This window comes from Balaenoptera ricei, chromosome 12 (assembly GCF_028023285.1).
Source record: "Balaenoptera ricei isolate mBalRic1 chromosome 12, mBalRic1.hap2, whole genome shotgun sequence".
Taxonomy (NCBI): Eukaryota; Metazoa; Chordata; class Mammalia; order Artiodactyla; family Balaenopteridae; genus Balaenoptera; species Balaenoptera ricei.
Genome location: NC_082650.1, coordinates 81,165,266 through 81,190,211, shown reverse-complemented (window position 1 = coordinate 81,190,211; position 24,946 = coordinate 81,165,266). Strand labels below are relative to the sequence as shown.

The window sequence follows — 24,946 nt, the reverse complement described above, 5'->3', positions numbered from 1 at the left end:
ACTTGGATCTACATAAAGAAAGGAAAGCATTGAAGAAGGAACATATAAAGGTAAAATAAAATCTTTTTTTTCTAATTCTTATTTGATCTAAAAGATACTTTTAAGAACAATAATAATAACAATGTATTAGGTGATTATAAATGAGTGAAATGAGTGACAGCAATGTCACAGGGGAAGCAGGGAGAAATTGAGAATAACTTTTTATAAGTACCTAAACTACTTGGTAAGAGTAAAGTATTATTTGTTTTTGTTTTTCTTTGTTTATTTTTTTAATTAATTTTTATTGGAGTATAGTTGCTTTTTTTAAAATTAAATTTTATTGAAGTATACTTGCTTTGAGCATAGTATTATTGGAAATTGGACTTAAAGTAGATAAAAATGTAAATTGTAAATTTTAGGGCAATCAGTGAATTTTTAATATAATCAATATGCTAAAATAGGAGATAAAATGATATAAATTGATCAATTAAAACTAGAGAAGTCAGAGAGAAAGGGGGAAAATAAATGCAATGAATAAAAAAGAATTTCAAATATGGTAGGTATTAATCCAATTAAAATTCACATAAAATGTGCAGTCTAAATAAACCAATTGAAAAACAGAGGTTGTTAGTGTTTTTTGTGGTTTTTTTTTACATCTTTATTGGAGTATAATTGTTTTACAATGTTGTGTTAGTTTCTGCTGTATAACAAAGTGAATCAGCTATATGCATACATCTATCCCCATATCCCTTCCCTCTTGCGTCTCCCTCCCACCCTCCCTATCCCACCCCTCTAAGTGGTCACAAAGCACCAAGCTGATCTCCCTGTGCTATGCAGCTCCTTTCCACTGTCTATCTATTTTGTATTTGGTAGTGTATATATGTCAATGCTACTCTCTTACTTCATCCCTGTTAGAGTGGTTTTAAAAGTAAAAATGACCCACTCCATGTTGTCTGTAAAAGCCTACTTTATTATTTTTTAATTTTTATTTTATACTGGAGTATAGTTGATTAAAAATGTTGTGTTAGTTTCTGGTGTAGAGCAAAGTGATTCAGTTATAGATATACATGTATCTATTCTTTTTCAAATTCTTTTCCCATTTAGGTTAAGCCTACTTAAAATACAAATATTTTAATAGTTTAAGAGTAAAGGAATAGAAAAAGCTACATCATACTAATACTAACAAAAAGAAAGCAATATTGATTTCAGACAAAAAGGACTTCAGGACAAGGAAAAGATTCAGAGATAAATAGAAGCATTACATGATGATAAAGAGTCAATTCTCTAAGAAGACACAGTAATCCTAATTGTGTATGCACCTAACAAAAGAGCATGAAAATACACGAGGCAAAAACTGATAGAACTAAATGGGGAAATAGACAAATCCATTCTTAATGGCGATTTCAACACCCCTTTCACTATTTGATAGATCAAGCAGGCAGCAAATCACTAAGGATACAGATGACTTAAACAGCATTATCAATCAACTTGATCTCATTGACATGTATGGAATACTTCATTCAATAGCAGAATATACATTTTTCTCAAGATCACATGCAATATTATCCAAAATATACCAAATTCCAGGCCATTAAAACACATCTTAGCAAATTTGAAAGAACATACAAAGCATGTTCTCAAACCACAGTGGAATAAATTATAGAGAGATAGCTGGAAATCCACAAATATTTGGAAATTAAATAACATACTTCTAAAGAAACTATGAGTCAAAAATGAAGTCCCCCCAAAATTTTTTAAATATTTTGAACCAAATATAAATGAAAACACAACATGAACATTAGAGAGATGCAGCAAAAGTAGTGTATAGAAGGAAGTTTATAGCATTAAATGCTTATATTAGAAATTAAGAAAGATCTGAAATGAACAACCTAGGAAAATTAGAGAAAGAATAGCAATTTAAGCTTTAGGTAGCAGGAAAAAGCAAGAAGTAATGCAAATTAGAGTAGAAATCAATGAAATTGAAAAAAGGAAACCAACAGAGAACATTGCTTTTAAAAATATGGTTCTTTGAAAAAATCAACAAAGTTGATAAACTTCTAATCAAGCCAACCAAGAAAAAAATGAGGGAAGACAGAAATTACCAATACCAGAAATGAAAAAGGGAACAACACTAATGATAATAAGGAAATACTACAAAAATCTCTATTTGTACAAATCTGATAATGTAGAAAAAATGAACCAGTTCCTTGAAAGATACAAACTACTAAAATTCATACAAAGAGAAATAGATAACCTGAATAACTCTATGCTTATTAAAATAGAAATAATATTTTAAAACCTAAAAATAATTACCAGACCCAGATGTTTTCACTGATGATTCCACCAAGTATTTAAGGAAGAAACAATACCTATTCTCTGTAATCTCTTCCAAAAAGATACAAGCAGAGGGAATACTTCTTAATTTATTCTCTGAAAACAGAATTACCTTAACATGTAAAGCAGATAATATTACAAGGAAAGAAAAAAAAACAGATCAGCATCTTCCATGAACATAGATGCAAAAACTTCAACAAAACATCAGTAAATAGAATCTAACAATGTATAAAAAGGATTATACACTAGGAACAAGTGGGATTTATTCCAGGTATCTAAAGCTAGTATAACATTTGAAAAATCTACCTGTGTAAGCCAACACATAAGTGGGCAAAAGAAGAAAAAGAAGATGCTGAAAAGCATTTGACACAATCCAACATCCATTCATGATAAAAACTCTCAATACTCTGGAATAGAGGGGAACTTCCTCAACTTGATAAAGGATATCTACACAAAACCTACACCTAACATGGTAGCTCATGATCGGAGACTGGATACTTCCCCACTAAGACTGGGAAAAAGGCAGAGATTCTCTTACCACTTCTGTTCAGCAACACACTGAAAGTCCTAGCTAGTGCAATAAAACAAGAAAAGATTGGAAAGGAAGAAATAAAACTCTTTGATGATGACATGACTGTACAGTAATCTCCACTGAATCTGCAGAAAAACACTCCTGGAACTAATAAGCAAATACAGCAAGATCACAACATACACATCAGTACAAAACTCAACTGCTTTCCTGTATACCAGCAATGAATAATTGAAATTTGAAATTAAAAAATATTTACAACAGCACCAAAAATGAAGTACTTAGGTGTAAATGTAACAGCATGTATAAAATTATATGCAGAAATCTAAAACACTGATGGAAGAAATCAAATATCTAAATTAATGGAGAAATATTCCATGTTCCTGCACTGAAAGACTCAATAGTCTTATCATGAAACTTCTTCCCAAATTGATCTGTTTATTCAACCCAATCACTATCAAAATCTGATATCAGGATAGTGTCTAAAATTTATATGGAAAGGCAAAGGATCTAGAAGGCTCAACAAAATATTGAAGAACCACAACACATTCTCTGATTTCAAGACTTATTAAGAAGTTACAGTCATCAAGAGCGTATAAAGGATGGCAGATGTTAGGGGCCAGTTTTCTTACTGTTAGAGGGGGAGTTACGGACAAGGAGGGGGAGTTACAGACAAGCAAGGGGAGAAGTCTAGAATGACCCATGTGGTAAGAGATTAGAGTTGAGCGTGTTAGCGTGAACTCAGGTTTAGATTAATATAAATACTTATAGATACGTGGTATACGGTATCACTACACACACATATATTTCCTTGCTCTGTCAACTGAGAGGGCCTAGTGGTACTGACACTCCAGTCGCAATGAGCACAACTGGGACACAGATCTTGGATTCTAATACAATTCTCAGTAAAAGGAAGTAGGGACCCTTAGAGAAATGGCTTCCTGGAGGACTGGGTCAGTGGATATATAAGATACACTTAGAGCATCTTGTAGTGCTAAAAAACCCCTAAAAAACAAAACCAGTCAAACAAACCAAAAACCCCCAACGATTTTATGTCAAAGGGATACAGGAATTAACTGAAAGAGCTCCCAATGGCCAAAGCTAGAACACTTGAACAACAAATAAACTTGAATTGGATAATAGTCCAAAATGTGAAATAAATATCCATGAGTCCACATTGATATACACGAATGACTGAATAAATAGATCAGTAGAACAGATACGTCTCCCATCCAGAAGAATTCCAATAATTTATATAATACCATTCACGGAGGTGGAACATAATTCCCCATTCCTTAGTGTGAGCTGCATATCGTCACATCCTTCCAAAGAGTATAGTGTGGAAAAGGGGGGAAAAAAGAGTATGTAACAATGGAGAAACATGACAAATACTACCTCAGCCAGGAGTTCAAGGTTAACATCAAGAGTGATAGTCATATTGATAGGATATTACCTTAATATGCCGTGATGAGAATGGTGCTTTAACTCTGTGGTTTTCTTACCGGAAGGCAAGCAAGACAAGGTGACAGTCTTCGTTCTGGAGGGGAAGGGGAAATTACCAGTTAGAGGAGAACTGATGTCAGGTGGGCTCATTAGTTACCAGGGAAACCAGCAGAGGGGCACACCCTCACCAGCCCCTTGGATAAGAACAATCACCAGCTGGGGCCTGGGACAAGTGGGCAGGAAGGTCAGTCATGTGCATAGGGTATCCCCTGGTCGGGCAGGGCATGTACAGAGAGCAAGAGAACCGCCATCTTGAGTGGTCTGACCATGAACTCCACCCCTACACACCTTGCGCCACCCACCCTTACAGTCTTGGTCCACCCTCTTCCGCAATATCCCTGGGGTCAGGTATGTAGGGGGCACTGCCACCAGACACCACAAATACACTACAGACCCCAGCAGCCAAAGAGCATCGTGAATAAGACACCTAGTATGCTCAGAACAGCCATTTGCCAGGATGTGGGCAAATTTTGGAGCCAAGCGCTTACCGGGTCAATGGAAAGGGAGTCAGTAGCAGCAGTGCCCCGTCCAGTTATAAGGCAGGCAAGGCCACCCCTGGTTTTCACAAACGCAGAGCCACCTGCATGGGGAGGGGAAGGCCCAGCTTTAAAAGAAACATTCTGGTGGCCTAGGCAGGAGTCAGCAGTCACAGTATAGGTCTGCCACCCCATGTTATGTTGAGTGCCATGAGGGGTGGACCCAGTAGGTCCTTCCAAACAAAACACAGTTAATCCCACTAGTTGGACTTGTGTGTCCAGAAGCCAGCCTATACCACCCACATAGCATAGCCCAGGGGGCTCATGGGCAGTCAGCTGTACAGTAATGTTTACCAACGAGGGTCCTTCTGATATACTGACATGTGGGCCAGGAAGATGGTGAGTCTTTCTCCCCCACGGTCAGTAGTCCCCACATAGTCACAGTAGCCAGGTCAATTTTTCATGGAAGCCCAGAGGAGGACAATGGCATCTGGCTGTAGACCCAGCAATTCGCCTCATTTTGCAGTGAGGTCCGTGTTGCTGTTCAGTCTTCAAATAGATTTCCTCCTCTTGGGCTGCGGATGAGATGTGGGGCATCTAAAAGGTACAGCACAGGGGAGATCATGACAGTTAAGCAAAGTACAAGCGGTAACTGCATTCCGAGATAATGCCACACCCGCCTGAGGTTTTTGTCCTGGTGTGCAATACAGTTCACAACACTCACGTTTTCAGTAATGCAATAACATGTCCAAAACCACGTATACAATGGCCACCTAGTTTTACCTTGGATGTCTGAACCACAGCGACTCCATTGTGACTTTCAAATGCATTCCCTTCCTCAATGGCCAAAGCAGATGCACAACGCCTGTCTGAACGATCACAAAACAGGCTGATCTGGTCAGTAAAATTTAAGTTAAACCATGTATTGAATATAAGCCAGAATGACTTCCCCATACCTCAGTGCGTACAGATTTCTCCATCATTTCCCTTTTTGACTGTAAAACTTTCAATAGAAAGTACTGATGATCAAAATATCCATCCCTCAATGCTGGGGTGCTGGCTCCTACCGCAGGTTCAGATCATGTCCCTTGGTGCTAGGCCTCCTTTATATTTGCCTAGGCATTCACGTTGGGGGAAAACTAATCAGATCTCCTGAACAGGCTCAAGGTATGTTAATGGGGAAACACTTTATAGGCTATACATTTTATCACTTATACCCAACTGTCACACAAGCATTGTACATGTGTTTTTAGCAGCAGACTTAAAGCAAGCAGTGTCACATTTCATGAGTAGTTATATTGCAGGAAAGGTGACCCCTTCCAGGGCCCGAGAGTGAGCTCTTGTCTAACATTTGGAAATGAATTGTCCAAGGAGACACACGTGCTGACAAAGCAAGAGACTTTACTGGGAAGGGGCACCCGGGTGGAGAGCAGGAGGGTAAGGGAACCCGGGAGAACTACTCTGCCACATGGCTCGCAGTCTCAGGTTTTATGAGAATTGGGTTAGTTTCCAGGTTGTCTCTGGCCAATCATTCTGACTCAGGGTCCTTCCTGGTCGTGTGCACATCACTCAGCTAAGATGGATTCCAGAAAGAGGATTCTGGGATGTTGGTAGGACATCCGGACTGACATCTCCTCTCTCCTTTTAACCTTTCCCGAATTCTTCCAGTTGGTGGTAGCTTGTTAGTTCCACATTCCTAATGAGGCCCTCCTGTTGTGAGTTAACTTAATCAAGTGGTTACTATCGGGCCTGGCCAGGGCGGGCAGTTTCGGACAGTGGTTCCCCTAACAGTTATACTCTGTGACAATGTCACTAGATAATTTTCTTTCCACCCAGAGCATCAGGGCAAAAGTATGGCTAACACAATAACTTTCATAAATACAGACCTCAATTAACAGAAGTAGAATTTAACATCCACTGAAACATAATATTGTGCTAAAATTACCCTCATCTCCACCAAACAGAGCCAAATCAAAACTAATTTGTTTGCAAAATAAGTCTTCTCAATTGACCGCATAGGATCCTCCAAACTGGCTGAGGGGGAACACCTCAGGAGTCTCAGACTGAATTCCCAAAAGGCCTCTCAAGGCCAGGAAGGACATGCCAAAGGCCTGCTATCAGGTTCTGCCTTGGTGGATTTTTCTCTTCTAGACGTCCCCAAAGTATTGAGATTCCTGAGTTAATGAATTTTCTTTATTTAACTTAGCTTAGTTTCAAGTTACCAAAATCCAGAGAGAATAATTTAGACAGACATTCCCAAAGCATAATTATTTCTACAGAGTTTACCTAAAAGCTCTTTTTTCTCCTTTCCACTTAAGATTAAAGTTCCAAAGAACCCAGGTAGATCATTTACATCTCAAAGGCCCAGGAGAAATACCAATTCCTTCTATAAATAGAAAGCTAGCTTAACCGATTACAAACGTCTCACTTGGATACAGTATCTGAGCCATTAAGGCCACTGATCTCCAGACCTCTTGGCAGCTCGCATTCATCAAGAACAGGACCACGAGGCCGCATGTACTAGTGGACAGCCCCCCACCCAGGACTTCCCCCGCAACTCTCGGGATCGCCCCTGGAACTTCTGGGCCCCATATTTTAATGGACAGCCCCCCCAGGATTTCCCCCGCAACTTTCAGGATCGCCCCTGGAATTTCTGGGCCCCCTGTGTTAGTGGACAGCCTCTGCAACTTTCCATTCCCCGTCCTGTATTTCCCAACATTTCCGTGCTCACGGGAGTTTCCTTGGTCTCCTGGCTGCTCTGCCAATTGTTGGGCTGCCCCCCCGAAGGCCTACAAGGCCTGTGCTTACCCAGCTTCAAGAACAAAGAGCTGAGTCAGCGACAGAGACCTCAATGGTTTAATGGATGGGGGAGCTTACCTGTCTGAGGCAAGGTCCTAGAGCGACACCCCACCGTTTGCAGCAGACCGGACATGGCAGCCGGCTTAACTCAGGGGAGGAAGGGGGGATTATAGGGGAATTGATGTCAGGTGGGCTCATCAGTTACCAGGGAAACCAGTAGAGTGGCATGCCCTTCACAGCCCCTTTGATAAGATTAACACCAGCTGGGACGTGGGTAAGTACGTAGGAAGGTCAGTCGTGTGCATAGGGTGTAGGTGAAGCAGGCACTGGTTGGGCAGGGGATGTACAGAGAGCAAGAGAACAGCCATCTTGAGTGGCCTGACCATACACCTCCCCAAAACCCATCACTGCAGTCCAATTCTGAGAGGAAAAGTGAGAAACTTAGCACGGCAAAAAGGAGGTGTGGAGACATCACAATTAAATGTAAGGTGGTAGCCAGAATGGGATCCTGGAATAGAAAAAGGAAATCTGAAAAATGTGTGGACTCTAGTTAATAATAATGTAATGATATCAGTTCATTAGTTGTGACAAATAACTAACTACAGTAATATGAGATGTTAACAACAGAGAAACCCAGGTGGAGGGTATATGGGAACCCCCTGCACTCTCTTCACAAGCTTTCTGTAAATCTAAAAGTATTCTAAAATAAAAAGTCGATTTTGAATAAACACTGAGAAAGCATTTTCTGCAATCCCTATTTTCCCCTTTAACCTCTCTTCTTCTGTATTTGTGTTATTTATTGATGTTTTACTGAAGTAAGTCTTCAATTTTATGACTGAAAAAGAATTCAATTTAAAATGGCATAAGTCATAAGATCGAACACATACATGTAGGGACTGGGTCTAATAATGCTTATATTTATTTCTGCATATATAAATGCTCAATGCCTTGAGAAAATAGTTTGATTAAATAGCAAGGAACATAGCTACAGATGAACAAAAGGCAGTGTGAACAGGACTCTAGAGGATTTTATCTACTAAGAGGACTCTGGCCAAATTATTGGAATAACTGATAACACCACAGCTCTCAAAACCAATGAAATGATCATGTCAAGAACAAATGAAAAATTATGAGCATCAACTTGACAACATTTAGGTTGCTTCCATGTCTTGGCTATTGTAAACTGTGCTGCAATGAACATTGGGGTGCATGTATCCTTTCAAATCATGTTTTTCTCCAGATATATGCCCAGGAGTGGGATTGCTGGATCATATGGTAGTTCTACTTTTAGTTTTTTGAGGAAACTCCATACTGTTTTCCATAGTGGCTGCACCAATTTACATTCCCATCAGCAGTGTAGGAGGGTTCCCTTTCCTCCACACCCTCTCCAGCATTTGTTATTTGTGGACTTTTTAATGATGGCCATTCTGACTGGTGTGAGGTGGTACCTCACTGTAGTTTTGATTTGCCTTTCTCTAATAATTAGCAATGTTGAACATCTTTTCATGTGCCTGTTGGGCATCTGTATGTCTTCTTTGGAGAATGTCTATTTAGAACACACTTATGGTTATCAAGGGAGAAGGGGTGTGGAGGGGGGGGAATGGATTGGGAGTTTTGGATTAACAGATGCAAACTATTATATATAGAATAGATGAACAATAAAGTCCTACTGTAGAGCATAGGGAACTATATTCAATACCCTGTAATAAACCATAATGGAAAAGAATATGAAAAAGAATATATATATATATATAAAACTGAATCACTTTACTGTGCTCCAGAAACTACACAACGTTGTAAATCAACTATACTTCAAAGAAAAATACATTTAAAAATAAATAAATAAATAGAAAGAATTTCTATTTATTTCTGCCCTATTCTGCCTCTCCTCTGTTTTGTCCCTAGAAAATTTCTCATATTTCTCTACTGCATAGAAGTAGAATTGCCTTGCTTTTCATTAGTGCAAGCCATTTATATGAGAAAGCAGAATTCTATAAACAGAAAAGATACGCAATGACCACAAATCTACTTCCAAAGGGAAAGTATCCTGTGGAAGCAAATGGAAAAACAGCACATGCCAGAATTTTAAATGGAAAAAGAAGCACATGTAGAATTTTTAAAATGCATAACTTAACAGATCTAATCTCACTTAGTGATAATATTTATGGGGAATACTAATGAACTACTTCCACTGAAACAGGGTTTTTCTCTCAACTGGGATTTGAGGCTATATGTTTCCTTGCCTTTTTCCTTGAAATAGCTTAGCCTTTAACCATATTTGTATGGGAAAGCAGCATAAAATACCTTTTTAAAGTCAATTTAGGCAAAACAATCCTTTTTCTCATGTGAGTTCTATAAAGATAATATAATAACCAAGCAGGAAGTGAAAATACAAGATGGCCCTGCCCCCCAAAGAAAACCTGATCAAAATGGAAAGGTTAAACTTACTTATGATATCAAATGTTTTCATCGTGGGAATGGAAGTGCAAATAAATGAAAGCTGTACAAATAACTTCACTTTACATAACTAACATTTACTGAGGATTTCTCATGCATCTCCTTGACCTTAGCATATATTATGGTATGAATTATTTTTATGAATTATTCAACAACTTGAATTATTTTTGAATGAGCTGAATGTAATATTTGGCTACAATAAATATACAGATTATTTTCAGTCTTTAAAAAGTCCTTTAAAATATCACTGCTCATTCCTTTAAATCATATCTCATTGCATATAGAGCCATCTCTGACAGAGAGAGAGCAGGGTGGGCGATCAAGGCAGAGTGTGGAATTTTCGAGCGGGATGAAACCTGCCTCTTTCCAAGTCTCAGTGAGCAGTGAGGTGGAAATTCCAAAGAAGGCTAGATAAGATGTCTGGCCTACTTTAACCACCACACACCGTTTTTCTATTCATATTTGAAATTTTCTCTGTCCTTTCAAGTTTGCATGCAATAAAGTTGAGGGATGCATAACAAAACGTCAGAGGATTTTGATAATGAATTTGGGACTGAATAAAGTGGCTTATGAAGAATGAGAGCAAAGGAAGATTCCTTGACATGACTTTCACATGTGAAAAAACATTTTGAGAACAGATGTTTATTTTCTCTACAAAGTAGATACTGCATATCAAAATCTGTTTTAAAAAACCAAACCACCCAACTTTCTTTCTTTGGAAAGAAATTTTCATTCTGAATGATCATTTCATTGGTGTTCATTCATCCACAGTTCGGTAAACTGCTAAACATCTGTCCATGCACTAGCCCATAGCATATGCCTTGTCAAGAACACACCATCTGCCTGGTAATAGAATACATCCAGACAGAAGCAACTAGAGGGTCGACACCCAGGTTGTGGAGATCCTATCCACAATACACACAAATATACATGTATACATTTGTGAGTATACACACAAGGTCATACACACACACATACACACAGAGAACTCATTATAAGGAAGAAATATGGCATAGAAAAGAAATAGATTTTTGAGGAAAGTGCTTTAATTTAGATAGTAAGCTGTGAAAGAGCAAAAATCAACCCTGGTGCATTGAACTTTATGTTTTTTAAACCTTTATGAAGCCAAGTGCGGAGGTTTAGAGCATACTTTTTGGACGGGAAAGTTGGACTTCACATACCAGCCCTATGTTTCATTTCCTATGAAACCATAGGAAAATTGTGTAATCTCTGTCCTTTATCTTCTTGTCTATGACCTGAAGAGTGTGCATGGCAAATGACAAAATCTTTAAAAAGTTTAATAACCATTATGTCTCTATTTTCATAGGCGGAAATGCTCTTTCCTTTACTTCTCCACCTGTTTTTATTGTTCTAATCCTTCAAGGCCCACTTCAAATACAAGAGTAATAATCATAATAGAATTTAGAAATTCCCCTGAGTTCTCCAACTCCACTCTGCACAGAACTAATTGCCCCCTCTTCTCTGCTCCCAGAACACCTTGGAAACACCATCAATTGGTTACAAGTAGGTGAGAATCCTGGCAAGTTTGGAGTATACTGGAAGGACCCAGGTCTTGGAAAACTTTTTCAGGAAGACCACTCCAAATTTTGATACATCCTTAGATTGAGGTGAGAAAGGAGAAAATCCAAGCTTCTGGATATTTTGATACAAATCCCCAGAAAGATTTATAAGGCCTCCTCCTCCCAGACCTCTCCAACCCCCAACAATTCCCCCAACATATTACATTGTTTTAGAAGAAAGAACAATGACTCAACCATCTGCTGTCCCTAGCTCTAACCACAGGACTTAAAAACATTACAAGTGTTCAATAAATGCTTCTTGACTAACTAAATGAAAAATAGCGCTTGTTGTTCCTCTCCAGAATATATTTCTAACTTAAAATGGATTTATAGGATGTAGGCAAGGAGACCTTCTCTTTTTAGGTTCTGGAACTAATATTGCTGTTAGCCTCGCTCAACACTCAGAAGTCTGGCTTACTATAGTAATATATATGTATTTTATTATGGAAAACATATGTGTTTTATTATAAAATATATATATATCTGTGGCACATTGAAACTTTCTATTTTGTGATGAATCAACTTTTGTGAAAATGTTATGTAAAAACTAAACAATTTAAGAATCTACAGCATAAGTCCCAAATTAATACATTAGTTCAATAATGTAAATGTATTTAATTAACACTAATCTCTCCTTTGCAACGTTTCGTCTATTTGAACATTCCCATGAAGAGGACATGTAATATCTAACATCCATTGGACAATTTGATAACTAGAATTTCATAGTGTAGGAAAAATGAAAAACTGTTTAATTATAATTTGATTAAAAAATAGAATTTGGTATTTGAGGGTGCCCACTATGTGGCCTAGGAATAAAAGTAAAAAGAAAGAAAGAAAGGATGAGGAATGAAGAAAGATGGGAAGTGAATCAGGAGAAAGCAAGGAATAGGAAGTGTGGGAAGGAAAGGAAGATTTGTTTTTTCCATCTGCTTCTTTAAATCTATTTACTTGTAGTATCTCAATATCATTAAACAGGCTCTCAGAAAGTGTTAAGAGAATTAAAAACCATGAAGATAATAAAAAGTAGTTTAGGCTAAAGATTTTTAATAACCAAGTGAAAACACTAATCCCTGGCATTTTTGTCAATCCTTACCAAGGCAGCCATTAGAGCAAGACCACCAGGAACCACATTTTTAATTATTCAAGATAAAGCACATGTTTTGAGATTCAAGAATGTAAAACATGATCTTGCTTTGTTGAATACATTAGAGAGTAAATTAGGATGAGGCTGACAATTAAAGCGTGTTTCTAAATGTAAGGCACACTACGAGACTGCTGACTGGTAGTTTAGTAATTAAATTCCTCATAGAAACACTTTTATCATCTGTACAATTAGGACACTTTCATTTGCAAGTGTCAGAAAGCCAACTCTAACTTAAGAAATGGAATTTAATGACTTATGTAATTGAGAAATCCCATAGGTGATGCTGGCTTAAGGCACAGATAGTTTCGGGAGCTTAATGATAAATATTTCTTCCCTCTTCCTTCTTCCCTTCTGCTATCTTCCCCTGTCTTTCTTTCACTTCCCTCTTCCCTTCTCCTCTTTCTCTTTTGTCTAGCCCATTGCTCCTTCCTCATCTCTTGGCTTTAATTTCTTCTGTGTTGGCTTCATTCCTATGCGGGCTCTCCCTTTATAATGAAATGTTGGCCATCAGGATTATGGAACTCAATTTTGAAAGAAGAGCAACCTTAATAGAAAGAGAGCTGCTTTTCAGAGCCTTGGCAAAGCTTTCCTGGGAGATGCTGATTTGCATGGGCTGGGTGGCCTAAGCATCTCTGAATCGAGCAAGGAGTTCTTACAATTGTGGTGCTCTGATTGGCCAAGGCTGGGTCACATGCCATCTTTGTGGTGCCAGGAAAAACCATGATCAACTCTACCCAAAACCAAGGAGCTCTCTAGGTATAGGTGAGTAGTGGTATAGCAGCAGCAGTGCATCTCAAACTTTAATGTATATTTAATCAAACTGAGGACCTTGTTAAAAATGTGGATACTCATTTAACAAGTCAGGGTGAGACCAGAAATTCTAAACTTATAACAAGATAACAGGTGGTGTTGATATTGTTGGTTTGGGAACCACTTTGAAAACCACTGTTATTTGGTCAAAGATACAGAACAGGCAAAGGCAACAAACAGACACCAATCAAACTACCCAAACAGGTTTAGACACATTCCATTATTATGGTTTTAGAAACACATTCTTGAAAAAAATATAAATTTTGAATTAAAACAGGAGCAGTCCTTCACAAGTCCACATATAACAAGAGAAATTTAAAAAGAATTATAGAAAACTTGGTATGAGAGGGAGCTTCAAGATGGCGGAAGAGTAAGACGTGGAGATCACCTTCCTCCCCACAAATACATCAGAAATACATCTACACGTGGAACTGCTCCTACAGAACACCTACTGAACGCTGGCAGAAGACCTCAGACCTCCCAAAAGGCAAGAAACTCCCCACGTACCCGGGTAGGACAAAAGAAAAAGGAAAAAACAGAGACAAAGAATAGGGATGGGACCCGCACCTCTGGGAGGGAGCCGTCAAGGAGGAAAGGTTTCCACACACTAGGAAGCCCCTTCACGGGTGGAGACTGCGGGTGGCGGAGGGGGGAAGCTTCGGAGCCACGGAGGAGAGCGCAGCCACAGGGGTGCGGAGGGCAAAGCGGAGACATTCCCGCACGGAGGCTCGGCGCCAAGCAGCACTCACCAGCCCGAGAGGCTTGTCTGCTCCCCCGCCGGGGCGGGTGGAGGCTGGGAGCGGAGGCTCGGGCTTCGGTCGGATCGCAGGGAGAGGACTGGGGTTGGCGGCGTGAACACAGCCTGAAGGGGGCTAGTGCGCCACGGCTAGCCGGGAGGGAGTCCGGGAAAAAGTCTGCAGCTGCCGAAGAGGCAAGAGACTTTTTCTTGCCTCTTTGTTTCCTGGTGCGCAAGGAGAGGGATTCAGAGCGCCGCCTAAACGAGCTCCAGAGACAGGTGCGAGCCGCGGCGATCAGCGCGGACCCCAGAGACGGGCATGAGATGCTAAGGCTGCTGCTGCCGCCACCAAGAAGCCTGTGTGCGAGCACAGGTCACTCTCCACACCGCCCCTCCCGGGAGCCTGTGCAGCCCGCCACTGCCAGTCTCCCGTGATCCGGGGACAACTTCCCCGGGAGAACGCACGGCGCGCCTCGGGCTGCTGCAACGTCACGACGCCTCTGCTGCCGCAGGCTCGCCCCGCCTCCTCCGTACCGCTCCCTCCCCCCGGCCTGAGTGAGCCAGAGCCCCCAAAGCAGCTGCTCCTTTAACCCCGTCCTGTCTGGGCGGGGAACAGACGCCCTCAGGCGACCTACACGCAGAGGCGGGTCCAAATCCAAAGCTGAACCCCGGGAGCTGTGAGAACAAAGAATAGAAAGGGAAATCTCTCCCAGCAGCCTCAGAAGCAGCGGATAAAAGCTCCACAAACAACTTGATGTGCTGCGTCTATGGAATACCTGCATAGACAACAAATCATCCCAAATTGAGGAGGTGGACTTTGGGAGCAACGATATATATATATTTTTCCCTTTTCCTCTTTTTAGGAGTGTGTATGTGTATGCTTTTAGTCTGTACAGCTTTGCTTTTACCATTTGTTCTAGGGTTCTGTCTGTCTGTTTTTTGGTTTTGTTTTTGTTTTATTAGTATAGTTTTTAGCACTCGTTATCATTGATGGATTTGGTTTTTGGATTGGTTGCTCTCTTCTTTCTTTTTTTTTTCTTAATGTTTTTATTACATAAAAAATTTTTTTTATAGTTATTTTTTATTTTAATAACTTTATTTTATTTTATTTTACTTTACTTTATTTTATTTTATTTCATTTTATTTTATCTTCTTTCTTTCTTTCTTTCTTTCTTTTTTTCTCCCTTTTATTCTGAGCCATGTGGATGACAGGCTCTTGGTGCTCCAGCCAGGCATCAGGGCCGTGCCTCTGAGGTGGGAGAGCCAAGTTCAGGACATTGGTCCACAAGACACCTCCCAGCTCCACATAATATCAAATGGCAAAAATCTCCCAGAGATCTCCATCTCAACACCAAGACACAGCTCCACTCAATGACCAGCAAGGTAAAGTGCTGGACACCCTATGCCAAACAACTAGCAAGACAGGAACACAGCCCCATCCATTAGCAGAGAGGCTGCCTAAAATCATAATAAGGCCACAGACACCCTAAAACACACCACCAGACGTGGACGTGCCCACAGAAAGACAAGATCCAGCCTCATCCACCAGAACACAAGCACTAGTCCCCTGCACCGGGAAGCCTACACAACCCACTGAACCAAACTTAGCCACTGGGGACAGACACCAAAAACAATGGGAACTATGAACCTGCAGCCTGAGAAAAACAGACCCCAAACACAGTAAGTTAAGCAAAATGAGAAGACAGAGAAACACACAGCAGATGAAGGAGCAAGGCAAAAACCCACCAGACCTAACAAATGAAGAGGAAATAGGCAGTCTACCTGAAAAATAATTCAGAATAATGATAGTAGATGATCCAAAATCTTGGCAATAGAATGGAGAAAATACAAGAAACATTTAACAAGGACCTAGAAGAACTAAAGAGCAAACAAATAGCGATGAACAACACAATAAATGAAATTAAAAATTCTCTAGAAGGGATCAATAGCAGAAAAAATGAGGCAGAAGAACGGATAAGTGACCTGGAAGTTAAAATAGTGGAAATAACTACTGCAGAGCAGAATAAAGAAAAAAGAATGAAAAGAATTGAGGACAGTCTCAGAGACCTCTGGAACAACATTAAACGCACCAACATTTGAATTATAGGGGTCCCAGAAGAAGAAGAGAAAAAGAAAGAGACTGAGAAAATATCTGAAGAGATTATAGTTGGAAACTTCCCTAATATGGGAAAGGAAATTGTTAATCAAGTCCAGGAAGCACAGAGAGTCCCATACAGGATAAATCCAAGGAGAAACATGCCTAGACACATATTAAACTATTAAAAATTAAATCCAAAGAAAAAATATTACAAGCAGCAAGGGAAAAACTAGAAATAACATGCAAGGGAATCCCCATAAGGTTAACAGCTGAACTTTTAAGAACTCTGCAAGCCAGAAGGGAATGGCAGGACATATTTAAAGTGATGAAGGAGAAAAACCTACAATCAATATTGCTCTACCCAGCAAGGATCTCATTCAGATTTGATGGAGAAATTAAAATCTTTACAGACAAGCAAAAGCTGAGAGAATTCAGCACCACCAAGCCAGCTTTACAATAGATGCTAAAGGAACTTCTCTGGGCAGGAAACACAAGAGAAGGAAAAGACCTACAATAAGAAACCCAAAACAATTAAGAAAATGGTAATAGGAACATACATATTGATAATTACCTTAAATGTAAACGGATTAAATGCTCCAACCAAAAGACATAGACTGGCTGAATGGATACAAAAACAAGCCCCGTATATAGGATGTCTACAAGAGACCCACCTCAGAAATAGGGACACATACAGACTGAAAGTGAGGGGATGGAAAAAGATATTCCATGCAAATGGAAATCAAAAGAAAGGTGGAGTAGCAATTCTCATATCAGACAAAATAGACTTTAAAACAAAGACTATTATAAGAGACAAAGAAGGACACTACATAATAATCAAGGGATCAATCCAAGAAGGAGATATAACAATTGTAAATATTTATGGGCCCAACATAGGAGCACCTCAATATATAAGGCAAATACTAACAGCCATAAAAGGGGAAATCGACAGTAACACAATCATAGTAAGGGATTTTAACACCCCACTTTCACCAATGGACAGATCATCCAAAATGAAAATATATAAGGAAACACAAGCTTTAAATGATACATTAAACAAGATGGACTTAATTGATATTTATAGGACGTTCCATCCAAAAACAACAGAATACACTTTCTTCTCAAGTGCTCATGGCACATTCTCCAGGATAGATCATATCTTGGGTCACAAATCAAGCCTTGGTAAATTTAAGAAAATTGAAATCATATCAAGTATCTTTTCTGACCACAATGCTATGAGACTAGATATCAATTACAGGAAAAAATGTGTAAAAAATACAAACACATGGAGGCTAAACAATACACTACTTAATAACCAAGAGATCACTGAAGAAATCAAAGAGAAAATCAAAAAATACCTAGAAACAAATGACAATGAAAACACGACGACCCAAAACCTATGGGATGCAGCAAAAGCAATTCTAAGAGGGAAGTTTATAGCAATACAATCCTACCTTAAGAAACAAGAAACATCTCAAATAAACAACCTAACCTTACAGTTAAAGCAATTAGAGGAAGAAGAACAAAAAAACCCCAAAGTTAGCAGAAGGAAAGAAATCATAAAGATCAGATAAGAAATAAATGAAAAAGAAATGAAGGAAATGATAGCAAAGATCAATAAAACTAAAAGCTGGTTCTTTGAGAAGATAAACAAAATTGATAAACCATTAGCCAGACTCATCAAGAAAAAAAGGGAGAAGACTCAAATCCACAGAATTAGAAATGAAAAAGGAGACGTAACAAATGAAACTGAAGAAATATAAAGGATCATGAGAGATTACTACAAGCAACTATATGGCAATAAAATGGACAACCTGGAAGAAATGGACAAATTCTTAGAAATGCACAACGTTCCAAGACTGAACCAGGAAGAAATAGAAAATATGAACCAAGCAATCACAAGCACTGAAATTGAAACTGTGATTAAAAATCTTCCAACAAACAGAAGCACAGGACCAGATGGCTTCACAGGCGAATTCTATCAAACATTTAGAGAAGAGTTAACACCTATCCTTCTCAAACTCTTCCAAAATATTGCAGAGGGAGGAACACTCCCAAACTCATTCTATGAGGCGACCATCACCCTGATACCAAAACGAGACAAAGATGTCACAAAGAAAGGAAACTACAGGCCAATGTCACTGATGAACATAGATGCAAAAATCCTCAACAAAATACTAGCAAACAGAATCCACCAGCACATTAAAAGGATCATACACCATGATAAAGTGGGTTTTATCCCAGGAATGCAAGGATTCTTCAATATACGCAAATTAATCAATGTGATACACCATATTAACAAATTAAAGAAGAAAAACCATATGATCATCTCAATAGATGCAGGAAAACCTTTTGACAAAATTCAACACCCATTTATGATAAAAACTCTCCAGAAAGTGGGCATAGAGGGAACCTACCTCAACATAATGAAGGCCATATATGACAGACCCACAGCAAACATGTTTCTCAATGGTGAAAAACTGAAACCATTTCCACTAAGATCAGAAACAAGACAAGGTTGCTGACTCTCACCACTCTTATTCAACATAGTTTTGGAAGTTTTAGCCACAGCAATCAGAGAAGAAAAAGAAATAAAAGGAATCCAAATAAGAAAAGAAGAAGTAAAGCTGTCACTGTTTGCAGATAACATGATACTATACATAGAGAATCCTAAAGATGTTACCAGAAAACTACTAAAGCTAATCAATGAATTTGGTAAAGTAGCAGCATACAAAATTAATGCACAGAAATCTCTTGCATTCCTATACACTAATGATGAAAAATCTGAAAGTGAAATGAAGAAAACGCTCCCATTTACCATTGCAACAAAAAGAATAAAATATCTAGGAATAAACCTACCTAAGGAGACAAAAGACCTGTATGCAGAAAATTATAAGACACTGATGAAAGAAGTTAAAGATGATACAAATAGATGGAGAGATATACCATGTTCTTGGATTGGAAAAATCAACATTGTGAAAATGACTCTACTACCCAAAGCAATCTACAGATTCAATGCAATCCCTATCAAACTACCACTGGCATTTTTCACAGAACTAGAACAAAAAATTTCACAATTTGTATGGAAACACAGAAGACCCCGAATAGCCAAAGCAATCTTGAGAAAGAAAAACGGAGCTGGAGGAATCAGGCTCCCTGACTTCAGACTCTACTACAAAGCTACAGTAATCAAGACAGTATGGTACTGGCACAAAAACAGAAATATATAGATCAATGGAACAGGATAGAAAACCCAGAGGTAAACACATGCACATATGGTCACCTTATCTTTGATAAAGGAGGCAAGAATATACAATGGAGAAAAGACAGCCTCTTCAATAAGTGGTGCTGGGAAAACTGGACAGCTACATGTAAAAGTATGAAATTAGAACACTATACACAAAAAAACCCCCTCAAAATGGATTAAAGACCTAAATGTAAGGCCAGACACTATGAAACTCTTAGAGGAAAACAGGGGCAGAACACCCCATGACATAAATCACAGCAAGATCCTTTTTGACCCAGCTCCTAGAGAAATGGAAATAAAAACAAAAATAAACAAATGGGACCTAATGAAAATTAAAAGCTTTTGCACAGCAAAGGAAACCATAAACAAGACAAAAAGACAACCCTCAGAATGGGAGAAAATATTAGCAAATGAAGCAACTGGCAAAGGATTAATCTCCAAAATTTACAAGCAGCTCATGCAGCTCAATATAAAAAAAACAAACAACCAAATTCAAAAATGGGCAGAAGACCTAAATAGGCATTTCTCCAAAGAAGATATACAGATTGCCAACAAACACATGAAAGCATGCTCAACATCACTAATCATTAGAGAAATGCAAATCAAAACTACAGTGAGATATCATCTCACACCAGTCAGCATGGCCATCATCAAAAAATCTACAAACAATAAATGCTGGAGAGAGTGTGGAGAAAAGGGAACCCTCTTGCACTGTTGGTGGGAATGTAAATTGATACAGCCACTATGAGAACAGTATGGAGGTTCCTTAAAAAACTAAAAATAGAACTACCATATGACCCAGCAATCCCACTACTGGGCATATACCCTGAGAAAACCATAATTCAAAAAGAGTCATGTACCACAATGTTCATTGCAGCTCTATTTACAATAGCCAGGACATGGAAGCAACCTAAGTGTCCATCGACAGATGAATGGTAAAGAAGATATGGCACATATATACAATGGAATATTACTCAGCTGTAAAAGAAACAAAATTGAGTTATTTGTAGTGAGGTGGATGGACGTAGAGTCTGTCATACAGAGTGAAGTAGGTCAGAAAGAGAAAAACAAATACCGTATGCTAACACATATATATGGAATCAAAAAAAAAAAAAAGTGGTCATGAAGAACCTAGGGACAAGACGGGAATAAAGACACAGACCTACTAGAGAATGGACTTGAGGATACGGGGAGGGGGAAGGGTAAGCTGGGACAAAGTGAGACAGTGGCATGGACATATATACACTACCAAACGTAAAGTAGATAGCTAGTGGGAAGCAGCCGCATAGCACAGGGAGATTAGGCCGGTACTTTGTGACCACCTAGAGCGGTGGGATAGGGAGGGTGGGAGGGAGGGAGACGCAAGCGGAAAGAGATATGGGGACATATGTATACGTATAACTGATTCACTTTGTTTTAGAGCAGAAACTAACACATCATTGTAAAGCAATTATACTCCAATAAAGATGTTTAAAAAAACAAAACAAAGAAACAAAAAACAAACAAAAAAAAGAATTATAAAAAGAGACCAGCATGATTCAGATCTGGGTGTGCATCAAAGAAAGTTTTGTGTAGAACTCCTGTAGATTATGAAATGTCCTACATTATGCTCTAAGATGAACTCTACTGTGGTTGCAAATATACATTCACAAGGAAAAATATAGCTTCACTTTTTCTACATATATTTTTACATGTCACTAGATAATACTGGTACTTTATATATAGTTTAGTTTCTGCTGAAATAATTCCATACCACATTATACCAATGTAGAACAAAAATTTCCAGGTCACAACTGATTCTCCTATTATTTTAAATCATAATTCATAAAAATATTCCTATACACACAAAAATTAAATCGCCTAATACCAAATGATATGATTCGACCTAAGAAAAGTCTACTAAGATCTGTGCAGTGTCAGAGCGCCCTCCTGTGGCTCCTTTTGCCAGAGTTGTTTGCATCGACTGGGTTACTTGTTAGTTAATGAACCCATTGCTTACACCCACATGACCCAGATACAATAAATTTCTTGGTCATTGCTAAAACTGTAGAAGAACTACAATCAAGAACCTCTGTTGTAAGCCATGTGTAAAATTTTATGTCTATTGTTATTTCTCCTGACTCCAAACAACCCGAAAGCTCAACTAATGGTGAAATGCAATTGTCTTGGTCTACCTTCGGCTTATTACCTTTATAAGAAAGAGATAAATCATAAACAAATGAGTTGATATAAAGATTTTGTTTTTAGAAATATGTAGACTATGACTTATTAGGGACTGGAGGAATTCAACCAAACTGTACATCTTTTGTCTAGATCGTTGATTGTTGATTTGATACTATATAAACAAATAAATACATTTACATTGCAAGTCACTATATTTATCTGGTAATTAAGTGTACCAATAAGTAAATACATTATACCTTTGTTGCTTATCTGTATATCCTTTTCCTTTTTTGCTTATATGTATTTCTTTTTTTTTAAATTGAAGTATAGTTGATGTGCAATATTATATGCTTCAGGTGTACAATATCCAAAATTTTTAAAAGTTATATGCCATTTATAGTTATTACAAAATATTGGCTATATTCCCTGTGTTGTACTGTATATCCTTGCAGCTTATCTATTTTAAGCACAGTGGTTTGTATCTCTTAATCCATACCCCTATCTTGCCCTTCCCCCCTTCCTTCTCCCCACTAGTAATCACTAGTTTGTTTTCTGTATCTGTGAGTCTGTTTCTGTTTTACTATATACATTCATTTATTTTTTAGATTCCACATGTAAGTAATATCATACAGTATTTGTCTTTCTCTGTCTGACTTATACTGTATAGCACAGGGAATTATAGCCTTTACCTTGTAATAACTTTTAATGGAGTAAATGTGTAAAAATACAGAATCACTATACTGTACTCCTGAGACTAATATAATATTGTAAATCAACCATACTTCAATAAAAAAAGAGAAGTAAATGCATGCTTATAAATGTTCAGAAAATTTTATAAGAAATGACGAACAAGTGTTCTTCTGGGGGATTCACTTGGGTGATAGGAGCCTGGTAGGAAGTACGTTATACTTTTTTGTGTTGCTTGAATTTTACCATTAGCCTGTATTAATTTATTTAAATACTTTTAATGAGTTTCAGTACCTTGTCCATCAATTCATTTAACAGGTATTATTAATAGCCAACATAATGAGGAAGAAACTTGTGCCAGAGGCAGAGATGTTGATGACTAACACTGACTTGGGTGCTGTCCTCATGCAGCTTACGGTCTATCTGGGCATGCAGATAATAGACAAATAATTACAAGTATAATATCAAGAACTAATGTAAGTAGGAAATAAAGGTGCTGGCCAAAGGGAGTTATTCTCAAGACCGTAATGACAATTCTTAGTTTTCCAAAAACTGAATTTTGACAGGTATCATTTTCATGTTGTATCTTTATTTTACTCTAAATCCTTTTTAAAACTTACCTTTTGAAATTGTGTTGTGCTTTCAGGAAAGCTCTCTTATGCAAATGAACATATTAATTGAACCTCATTTCTACCTCCTTAAACAGGTTTATTCTAAAAATTATCTTATATCTTTGTATTACCACATATGGGCAATCAAAGGGCACCTTCTAAAACACAACCTTTTCAATGTTTCAGGTACCTTAGTGGTCAATTCAAGCCTCAGCACCAAAAATTTAATTGCATGTACAACACTCAGTCATTGCTCCAATATGCCTAAAATCTCCCACGAATAGTACCACATACCAGATTAGCTGCATGTTCTCCTCTGAAATTCATGAGAATAAAGTAGGAGTGTGGGAAAGGGAGTGGCCTGGAATGAGACATTCCTCAATATGAATGCCAACTCTGTCCCTCATTTACTCAGTTACTTATATTCTCATCTGTAAAATAGGTAATGTGTGCTGACAGTATGTACTGCAAAGGATTATTTGATGATCCCTTGAGATAACATTATGTAAAGCACCTACTACTGGAATGGAAACCATTGCTATTGTATTAGTTTGCATATGGCAATGACTATCTGGAATATTTTTTTCTCTTCTCTTGTGAGTTGGACACTCTTCATTTTTAAATAGATTTTGTTGAATAGCAAGAAAAGAGATGAACAATAAAAACACTTCCTACAAAAATCCATTATTATTTTTAATCCTCATAGCCAATGGCACTCTAATTCATTGTAGCCTACAATACAGAGACTCGGAGGTAGCCATAGAACAAACCTGAGGGCTCCACCGCAGCGGCTCTAGACAGCCTTAAGCTGCCTAAGATGTCAGCTGTATTCAGAGGAAGCACAGGGCTGGAAGAGCTAATTCTCAGATCTTATTTTACCATAGGTGGCATGATCATGGGCAACAGCTTGAACCTCTAGCTTTTGGTTTCCCCATCTGTAAAACACAATGGACTCATTCAGTAGTTAATAACTATATACCATGAGAACTAAATTGTGTTTTTCTATGAATGAATATACTCTACTGATTTCCCTTTCCTTTCTTGAAAATGTACATTAGCTTATTGTTCTGAAAAAACAGATTGATAACTAGAAAGGATATTTTTTAGAATTATCTTTTAGAGAAGGATATATTATATAAACAAGGTTAGCAATACATACTTACTTTATGGACTTCAAATCATGCTTACAACAGGCAAGGGTACACGAAAGTAGTATCATATATCATGCTATTTTGTGCAGATTGCTCCATTGTGACTGCATTGATCATAACCTGTGTAAGCCTGTGTAAGTTTATGCTTTATCTGTAGTATGATGAATCAGTGTTTCTACAGAATGATTTTCACAATATTTCATAAGAATAAAATGAATACATTATTAAAGTATTGAGAGGTGTCTAAAGGTGGCTTGAGAAGTAATTGCTAAGAGTGGGGAATGAGGCAGGGACAACTCTTCCATCAAATAGTCATCAAATAGTCATAACCCACTTCCGTAGTTTGAAGTTATTTTTGAGAATTGACTGCCCCATCATGGTTTTTACTCACCAGTCACCCTTACACATCACTAGGGCCTTGCAATTAATTCCTGCCAATGGAATTTGAGCAGATGTAGTATATGACACTTTGGGGTCAAGGTAGTTTTGAAGTGAGAATAGTTTTTGTATTTTTGCTTTCCCTCTCTGCCAGCTGAATATCAACCCGGGATGATCTTAGAAGATGTGTGTTGATGATTGTACAATCTCCAATATGCTGGGTCCCTGAATGACCGTATGGAGTAGAATTCTCTACCCCACCAACTG

At 38.3% G+C, this 24,946-nt stretch overlaps 1 long non-coding RNA gene across 1 annotated transcript in view; it reads right to left on the bottom strand.

Moving 5' to 3' along the window:
• Positions 1 to 24,946, bottom strand: part of LOC132376444 (uncharacterized) — a 106,290-nt gene that overhangs the window by 26,583 nt on the left and 54,761 nt on the right. Inside the window, exons 2-4 of the long non-coding RNA XR_009506301.1 lie at positions 5,203 to 5,418; positions 4,834 to 4,925; positions 4,296 to 4,379 (exon numbers count right to left, since the gene is read on the bottom strand). This is a non-coding gene — a long non-coding RNA (uncharacterized LOC132376444). The remainder of the gene's footprint in view (positions 1 to 4,295; positions 4,380 to 4,833; positions 4,926 to 5,202; positions 5,419 to 24,946) is intronic.